Genomic DNA, 10225 nt, shown 5'->3' with positions numbered 1-10225 from the left:
TCACCTCTGTCTTGGACTTAATTCTTCCCTATTTCTGTTCAACCTCTTAGTGAACTTGAGATATTTCAATTCTTCCCTATTTCTGTTCAGCCTCTTAGCTTTTACGTGACATGAGCTTGAAAGATTTCATTCTTCCCTATTTCCGTTCAACCTCTTAGCTTTTACATAACATGTGCTTGAGAGATTTCATTCTTCCCTATTTCTGTTCAACCTCTTAGCTTTTCCATGACATGAGCTTCAGAGACTTAATTCTTCCCTATTTCTGTTCAACCTCTCAGCTTTCACATGACATGAGCTTGAGATATATCATTCTTCCCTATTTCTGTTCAACCTCTTAGCTTTTCCATGACATGAGCTTGAGAGATTTCATTCTTCCCTATTTCTGTTCAACCTCTTAGCTTTCACATGACATGAGCTTGAGATATTTCATTCTCCCCTATTTCTGTTCAACCTCTCAGCTTTCACATGACATGAGCTTGAGATATATCATTCTTCCCTATTTCTGTTCAACCTCTTAGCTTTTCCATGACATGAGCTTGAGAGATTTCATTCTTCCCTATTTCTGTTCAACCTCTTAGCTTTCACATGACATGAGCTTGAGATATTTCATTCTCCCCTATTTCTGTTCAACCTCTCAGCTTTCACATGACATGAGCTTGAGATATATCATTCTTCCCTATTTCTGTTCAACCTCTCAGCTTTCACATGACATGAGCTTGAGATATTTCATTCCTCCCTATTTCAGTTCAACCTCTTAGCTTTCACATAACATGAGCTTGAGAGATTTCATTCTTCCCTATTTCTGTTCGACCTCTTAGCTTTCACATGACATGAGCTTGAGATATTTCATTCCTCCCTATTTCAGTTCAACCTCTTAGTTTTCACATAACATGAGCTTGAGAGATTTCATTCTTCCCTATTTCTGTTCAACCTCTTAGCTTTTCCATGACATGAGCTTCAGAGACTTAATTCTTCCCTATTTCTGTTCAACCTCTCAGCTTTCACATGACATGAGCTTGAGATATATCATTCTTCCCTATTTCTTTTCAACCTCTTAGCTTTTCCATGACCTGAGCTTCAGAGACTTAATTCTTCCCTATTTCTGTTCAACCTCTTAGCTTTTACATGACATGAGCTTGAGAGATTTCATTCTTCCCTATTTCTGTTCGACCTCTTAGCTTTTACATGACATGAGCTTGAGAGATTTCATTCTTCCCTATTTCTGTTCGACCTCTTAGCTTTCACATGACATGAGCTTGAGATATTTCATTCCTCCCTATTTCAGTTCAACCTCTTAGCTTTCACATAACATGAGCTTGAGAGATTTCATTCTTCCCTATTTCTGTTCGACCTCTTAGCTTTCACATGACATGAGCTTGAGATATTTCATTCCTCCCTATTTCAGTTCAACCTCTTAGCTTTCACATAACATGAGCTTGAGAGATTTCATTCTTCCCTATTTCTGTTCGACCTCTTAGCTTTTACATGACATGAGCTTGAGAGATTTCATTCTTCCCTATTTCTGTTCGACCTCTTAGCTTTCACATGACATGAGCTTGAGATATTTCATTCCTCCCTATTTCAGTTCAACCTCTTAGCTTTCACATAACATGAGCTTGAGAGATTTCATTCTTCCCTATTTCTGTTCGACCTCTTAGCTTTCACATGACATGAGCTTGAGATATTTCATTCCTCCCTATTTCAGTTCAACCTCTTAGCTTTCACATAACATGAGCTTGAGAGATTTCATTCTTCCCTATTTCTGTTCGACCTCTTAGCTTTTACATGACATGAGCTTGAGAGATTTCATTCTTCCCTATTTCTGTTCGACCTCTTAGCTTTCACATGACATGAGCTTGAGATATTTCATTCCTCCCTATTTCAGTTCAACCTCTTAGCTTTCACATAACATGAGCTTGAGAGATTTCATTCTTCCCTATTTCTGTTCGACCTCTTAGCTTTCACATGACATGAGCTTGAGATATTTCATTCCTCCCTATTTCAGTTCAACCTCTTAGCTTTCACATAACATGAGCTTGAGAGATTTCATTCTTCCCTATTTCTGTTCGACCTCTTAGCTTTTACATGACATGAGCTTGAGAGATTTCATTCTTCCCTATTTCTGTTCGACCTCTTAGCTTTCACATGACATGAGCTTGAGATATTTCATTCCTCCCTATTTCAGTTCAACCTCTTAGCTTTCACATAACATGAGCTTGAGAGATTTCATTCTTCCCTATTTCTGTTCGACCTCTTAGCTTTCACATGACATGAGCTTGAGATATTACATTCCTCCCTATTTCAGTTCAACCTCTTAGCTTTCACATAACATGAGCTTGAGAGATTTCATTCTTCCCTATTTCTGTTCGACCTCTTAGCTTTTACATGACATGAGCTTGAGAGATTTCATTCTTCCCTATTTCTGTTCGACCTCTTAGCTTTCACATGACATGAGCTTGAGATATTTCATTCCTCCCTATTTCAGTTCAACCTCTTAGCTTTCACATAACATGAGCTTGAGAGATTTCATTCTTCCCTATTTCTGTTCGACCTCTTAGCTTTCACATGACATGAGCTTGAGATATTTCATTCCTCCCTATTTCAGTTCAACCTCTTAGCTTTCACATAACATGAGCTTGAGAGATTTCATTCTTCCCTATTTCTGTTCGACCTCTTAGCTTTTACATGACATGAGCTTGAGAGATTTCATTCTTCCCTATTTCTGTTCGACCTCTTAGCTTTCACATGACATGAGCTTGAGATATTTCATTCCTCCCTATTTCAGTTCAACCTCTTAGCTTTCACATAACATGAGCTTGAGAGATTTCATTCTTCCCTATTTCTGTTCGACCTCTTAGCTTTTACATGACATGAGCTTGAGAGATTTCATTCTTCCCTATTTCTGTTCGACCTCTTAGCTTTCACATGACATGAGCTTGAGATATTTCATTCCTCCCTATTTCAGTTCAACCTGTTAGCTTTCACATAACATGAGCTTGAGAGATTTCATTCTTCCCTATTTCTGTTCGACCTCTTAGCTTTCACATGACATGAGCTTGAGATATTTCATTCCTCCCTATTTCAGTTCAACCTCTTAGCTTTCACATAACATGAGCTTGAGAGATTTCATTCTTCCCTATTTCTGTTCAACCTCTTAGCTTTTCCATGACATGAGCTTCAGAGACTTAATTCTTCCCTATTTCTGTTCAACCTCTCAGCTTTCACATGACATGAGCTTGAGATATTTCATTCCTCCCTATTTCAGTTCAACCTCTTAGCTTTCACTTAACATGAGCTTGAGAGATTTCATTCTTCCCTATTTCTGTTCGACCTCTTAGCTTTCACATGACATGAGCTTGAGATATTTCATTCCTCCCTATTTCAGTTCAACCTCTTAGCTTTCACATAACATGAGCTTGAGAGATTTCATTCTTCCCTATTTCTGTTCGACCTCTTAGCTTTTACATGACATGAGCTTGAGAGATTTCATTCTTCCCAATTTCCGTTCAACCTCTTAGCTTTTCCATGACATGAGCTTCAGAGACTTAATTCTTCCTTATTTCTGTTCAACCTCTTAGCTTTTACATAACATGTGCTTGAGAGATTTCATTCTTCCTTATTTCCTTTCAACCTCTTAGCTTTTACATGACATGAGCTTGAGAGATTTCATTCTTCCCTATTTCTGTTCACCCTCTTAGCTTTCACATAACTTGAGCTTGAGAGATATCATTTTTCCCTATTTCTGTTCGACCTCTTAGCTTTTACATGACATGAGCTTGAGAGATTTCATTCTTCCCAATTTCCGTTCAACCTCTCAGCTTTTCCATGACATGAGCTTCAGAGACTTAATTCTTCCTTATTTCTGTTCAACCTCTTAGCTTTTACATAACATGTGCTTGAGAGATTTCATTCTTCCCTATTTCTGTTCAACCTCTTAGCTTTTACATGACATGAGCTTGAGAGATTTCATTCTTCCCTATTTCTGTTCACCCTCTTAGCTTTCACATAACTTGAGCTTGAGAGATATCATTTTTCCCTATTTCTGTTCGACCTCTTATCTTTTACATCATAATGAGGTTGGGAGATAGGAAACTCAAGCGAACAGCCATCTGGTAACGAAAGTATCCACGTGCCATCTGTGTCCCTGTTTAGTGTACCTTCGCTCAATATGGATATTAAATCATACAAAATATGTAAAAGTAACAATGCATTTTAACAAAGGCCACTATGTATACAGTATAATGTATGTACATATACATATAAATTGTCATCAAGAGCTGTGACAAGTCCACTGCAGGACAAAGGCCTCAGACATGACCTTCCACTCCCATCTCTTTATGACCTTTTTATGCCAGTATACCCACAAGTTTTTTTTAGCTCGTCAATCCATCGACTTCTCTTCCTTCCCAGCTTTTGCAGTCTCTAGGAACCCACTCTGATATTCTTAATGTCCATCCATCATCTGTAATTCACATCATATGCCCTGCCCATACCTATTACTTTTCCTTACATGCTGTTAGAATACCCTCAACTTTAGTTTCCTCTCGTATCCATGGTGCTCTTTTTCTGTCTCTTAGTGTTATTCCAATCATTATTCTTTCCATAGCTCTTTGAGTTGTGACTAACTTATGTCCTAAGGCTTTACTAAGCCTCCAAGTTTCTGATGGATAAGTTTAAACCTGGAAGGACCATCAGATTTAATACTTTTCTTTTTATAGAAAGTAGCATTTTACATTTTATAAACTCATTTTGCTTACCAAAAGCTTTCCATCCTATGCTTATCCTTCTTTTAAATTCGGTTTCATGGCCAGGGGAAATTCTTACTGTCTGACCTAAGTACATATATTCTTTAAAAGTTTCTTGTTGTCTCTGTATTTTCACTGAATATTATCTTATCTTTACTCATATTCATATTCAGTCCTACATTTCTGCTTTCTCTATTCAAATCTTTTATAATCTTTTGTAATTAGTTGCATGATTCAATAAAAAGAACTGTGTTATCTGCAAATCTTGAGTTGTTAAAGTATTCCTCATTAATATTAATTCTTAAATTTTCCCAATTTATATTCTTAAAAACTTCTAGGCATACTATAAATAGTTTTAGAGAGATGGTGTTCTCCCTATCTAACTCCTTTCTCAATTGGAATTCTTCACTATAAATAGTTTTAAGACTGATGTAGTTCTCGTATAGATATCTTCAAGTGTTCTACAAAAGATTCATCCATTCCTTGTCTTTTAAGGGCTCTCTTATTTATACATATATGCATATATATATATATATATATATATATATATATATATATGTATATATATATATATATATATATATATGTATGTATATATATTATGTATATATATATATATATGTATATATATATATATATATATATATATATATATATATATAAACGTGTGTGCTTCTGTATCTAGTTCAACGAGTATTCAAGTACCCGTTACTTATGTAATCAGAATTCATAGGAAAAATAAGCATATGTTAAAATATGAATATATTTTCCTAACTCATACATGAGTTGCAGTACCAAACATTTTATTACCATTATTATATTTATTACAAATCAGTATGCATGTATGTAAAACGAAGCAAGCGTTCTTTGAATCACTTGAGCCGTCTAGTTTTCTGCTACAGTTACTGCTGTTGTTGTTACTGTTGTTCATTTTTTTCTCTCTCATGCTTGGCAACGAACCTTTGAACATTATGCAAATCGTTCGCTGCCCTTCGTAAAGAGCCAGCCACATTCTCTCATTTTTCGTACTTCGCCCTTTCTTCTCGTCTCTTTTTGCCCCCCAAGTCAAATTTGACTATCAAGCAACTTTTACTGAAACGATGACATTCTAATTATCTTCGGCGATGGTCGTCGAGACACTAATTGCCTTGTTGAGGTGGTTTACGTGGTTAAGATGTGCCTCGTTGCCCTCTTGGTCTCCGGGATAACTCATTGTCGAGGGAGTCCTGCCCCTCTGTAAAATAGAATCCTCTCTTGACGGTCCAAACATGTTATTATTCACTCATAAACTTATTTTTATTGGTTTTAGACATGTCTTTAATGAAGGCTAGACAAGTGCTATTAGGAGTGTTTTGTTAATGAGGTTGGTTTTTCCAACACTTGAAGGTCTTATGATGTGGTATTTTATAGGGATGAATACTCTCTTTGTTATGCAAACGGGCAGTGGGAAACATGCGTTAATTATTCAGCGTCGGTTTGAATTAATTGTGAAAATGGGATAGTCGGATATTTGCGTTATTTGTACGCATGAAAGTGACTGCCTGTATATATATATATATATATATATATATATATATATATATATATATATATATATGAAACGTGAAGTAGGAGGTGAGGAATGAAGAACTATTGATTTAAAGGCTCAAGATAGAGACGACTGACTAAATCTAACCGAGGACCTTTGCGTCAATAGGCGTAGGAGGAAATAATGATGATGATATATATATATATATATATATATATATATGTATATGTATATATATATATATATGTGTGTGTGTGTGTGTGTATATATATATATATATATATATATATATGTATATATATATATATATATATATATATATTATTTGTGTGTATGTGTGTATTTGTGTTGTGTGTGTATACTGTGTATCTTTTATGTAGTGTTCAAGAGAGTAGTTAAATCAACCTATCCTCTTTCTTTGCCATATACCCAAGAACAGCAAATTATTAAGTCTTGATTAGTACCAAACTTTGTTGTTATATTTCAATTGTATTTGTCATCAAAATCATTTCAAATGCCTCTGTTGACATTGATAATTAGTTCTCATTACTTTAGTTAACATCATCACAGTTTGTACTTTGATTTGTCATCGTATGTTTTCATTATTTGTTTATTGTTGTCATTATCTATTGTATTTTCTGCTAATTTGGCTAATAATGCCTCTTTTATCTCTTATATCAGTATCCTTGTGCTTCTGTGTTTTGTTATCATAATTTGCTTCAATAATCCAAAATAATTCTTGTTTCCATTGTTATTACTCTTGTTTTTATGGCTTATAATCTTATTAGCATATCGTCTCCTCTATGTTTCTTCTTAAGGTCTTTGTGCCTTTTTGTTGTTATGGCGTCTGTATTGTTTTTGTTATAATTGTGTCTCATGATTTTGTTATTCAACTTGTGGTCTTTTGTATGATGATCGCGCGTCCATTGTGTGTTTTTTCTTTCTTTCTTTTTTTTTTGGGGGGGGGTATAACTTTGTCATCATTGTTATTATCATAGCGTCTAGTTTTCGTTATCATATGTCGTGTGTTCATTTTGTTACCAGAAATGTGTTCTGTAATTTTATCTATATTACCGGGGCATAATTTGTTTTCCTATGTTAGAACTATAGATTGATTAGTTCTTACAATCGAATTTCTGAGGTTTCTTAAGATATTACAAAAAAGTTTCCATGATTTATGAAGATATTACAATCGTGTTTCCTTAACTTTTTAATATATTACAATCGAGTTTCCATGATTTATAAAGATATTATTATTATTATTATTATTATTATTATTATTATTATTATTATTATTAAGTTTAAACTATAGTTGAAAATGCATGATGCTATAAGCCCAAGGGCTCCAACAAGGAAAAATAACCCAGTGAGGAAAAGATATAAAGAAATAAATAAATACAGGAGAATTAATGAATAATTAACATAGAATATTTTAAGATCAGTAACAGCATTAAAATATAGCTGTCATATATAAACTATGAAGAGATACTTAACGTTAGCCTCTTCAACATCAAAAACGTTCGCTGCAAGTTTTAGCTTCTGAATTTCCAACGATTCAACCGCTCGATTAGGAACATCATTCCACAATCTGGTCAAAGATGGAATAAAACCTCTAGAATACTGTGCATTATTGAGTCTCATGATGGATAAGGGAAGGCTGTTAGAATTAACTGCGTACGTAGTACTACGTAAAAGATGGTGTAGTAGATTTGAATGCGAAGAATGGTAAGAAATGTAAAAAAAAATAATATGCAACGTGCGTAAAGAACTAACTGGATGACAGTATAGTCAATTCTTTTCAGTGAGGCAGATTTGCCCCGACTCGCAGGGGTGCCCTTTTAGCTCGGAGAAATTTCCTGGTCGCTGATTGGTTGGACGAGATCATTCTAACCAGTCAGATAGCAGGAAACTTTTCCGAGCTAAAAGGACACCGTTGCGAGTCAGCGCAAATACGCCTCATTAAAAAAAAAATGAGTATAGTAGATTGATAATTGGATCAGCAATGAGAAATTTGATAGACCGCTAATATTTTTCAAACGAATTAAGATGAGATTCAGCAGCTGAAGACCAGACGGGAGAACAATATTCGAAACACTGTAGAATGAAAAAATGAAAAAAAAAAAAGAACTTCTTCAGAATAGATTGGTCCCCGAAAATCTTAAAAGACTCTCTCAGTAAGCCATTCTTTTGTGCAATTGAAGAAGTCACAGACCTAATGTGTTTCTCAAAAGTGAATTTGCCGTCGAGAATCACACCTAGAATTTTAAAAGTTATACAAAGTTAAAGAAACATTATCAATGCTGAGATCCGGATGTTGAGTAGCCACTGTCCTCAACCTACTTACAATCATACTTTGAGTTTGGTTATAGTTCAATATCATGTCTCATAATTTTCACCTTAGACTAATTTTAACTAGATCTCAATTAAAGAATTCAGCAACCCCAGATCTACATTCAGGAGATTAAGTTGAGGTAAAGAGAGTAGCATCATCTGCATGCAAGTTATGTTGGATCTCATAAAGGATTAAAGGTCGCTCTTGAATGGCAGAGACAAGGAAAGAAATGCCATAGAGACTGACCATATGATCTGTGCCCAACCTCCCTCTCCATCAAGCCCCATCAAGCTAGGACCAGGGAGAGCCAGGCAATAGCTGATGATGACTCATCAGGTAGACGTATAGGCTCCTCCAAACTCCCCATCCATAGCTCAGAAGGACGGTGAGGTTATAGACATTACTAGAAACTATCAAGCTTGAGCGAGTCTCGAACTCCCGTTCAGCATATTGCTAGGGAAGGGAGTTTCCAATAGGCTACCACACCTCAGGTTGCATCGACAGATAAATTCCTTAAAAAAGTGCTTATGTATTTGGACTTGGTCAATATCTGGATCGGCCGAAGATAAAGTTGCTAAATGTTCTTTTATTTTCTTATTTACATTTGCTTATTACAAGGTCTTTATTTTTATTTGTTTTCAGTACCTCGTATAAGTGTATTTCTGCTACCCCTTCGACTGTTTATTAGTAGGGTTTAAGTGAAGTATATTACCTGTGCTCATAATCTCATCAGAAAGGGTATTTTGTGGATCAATATATACTCTATGTCTGTTAACATGATAAAGTGAAATATTCAAAGCGGAGTTCGATAAAACCAGTGTCTGAATAAATATATTGATAAAACTGTATATACAGTATATACAACGGATAATCCCCAAGTTGACTTACTTGAAAAACAACGCTAAATCATCAAATATATGTATCTGATATATATCACAATAGAGAAGATTTTTCCCCCCCTTTTTTTATTGCACCCAAACCCGATCGAGATTTTTAGTTCAAATCGACCACAGTGTCGTATCCCAGTGGATATTTGCCATTTATCATTGTAGGTGTTGTTTACAGTTATTGATATATTCATCCTTCTATGCACCGATAATGTGCAAAAAAATTTATCAATTGATTGTTGCTGTTTTTGCTAATGATGCTATTGTTGTAGTGAATGTATCTTGTACGTTTAGGAAGATTGAATAATGTGACCATACTCTGAATTTCTATAAACAACAACAGCAACAGTAATAATAATAATAATAATAATAATAATAATAATAATAATAATAGTAATAATAATAATGATGATGATGATGATGATGATGATGATAATAATAATAGTAACACTATTATTATTGTTATTACTTTAACTGTCAATTCAATTATTATGAAAATTCAAAGGTTTAGTTTCGTGTGAATAACATTAATTTTCCAATAATATTTCTTACACACATTTGTGACGAACGATACGAATGTTATGAACTCGTGATGGAATTGCAAATTAATAAAATTATTGAGGAAAGGGGAAATTTAATACATTCACTTACATTTTCATACATTTTTTTTTTCATTCAAACCATTCCACTGAGGGATTGTAAGCTAAAGGAAAAATAAACCCAACATAGAGGA

The sequence above is a fragment of the Palaemon carinicauda genome, chromosome 10 (genome assembly GCF_036898095.1).
Source record: "Palaemon carinicauda isolate YSFRI2023 chromosome 10, ASM3689809v2, whole genome shotgun sequence".
NCBI classification, from domain to species: Eukaryota; Metazoa; Arthropoda; class Malacostraca; order Decapoda; family Palaemonidae; genus Palaemon; species Palaemon carinicauda.
The sequence above is the reverse complement of the archived record's forward strand: the minus strand, read 5'-3'. Positions refer to the sequence as shown.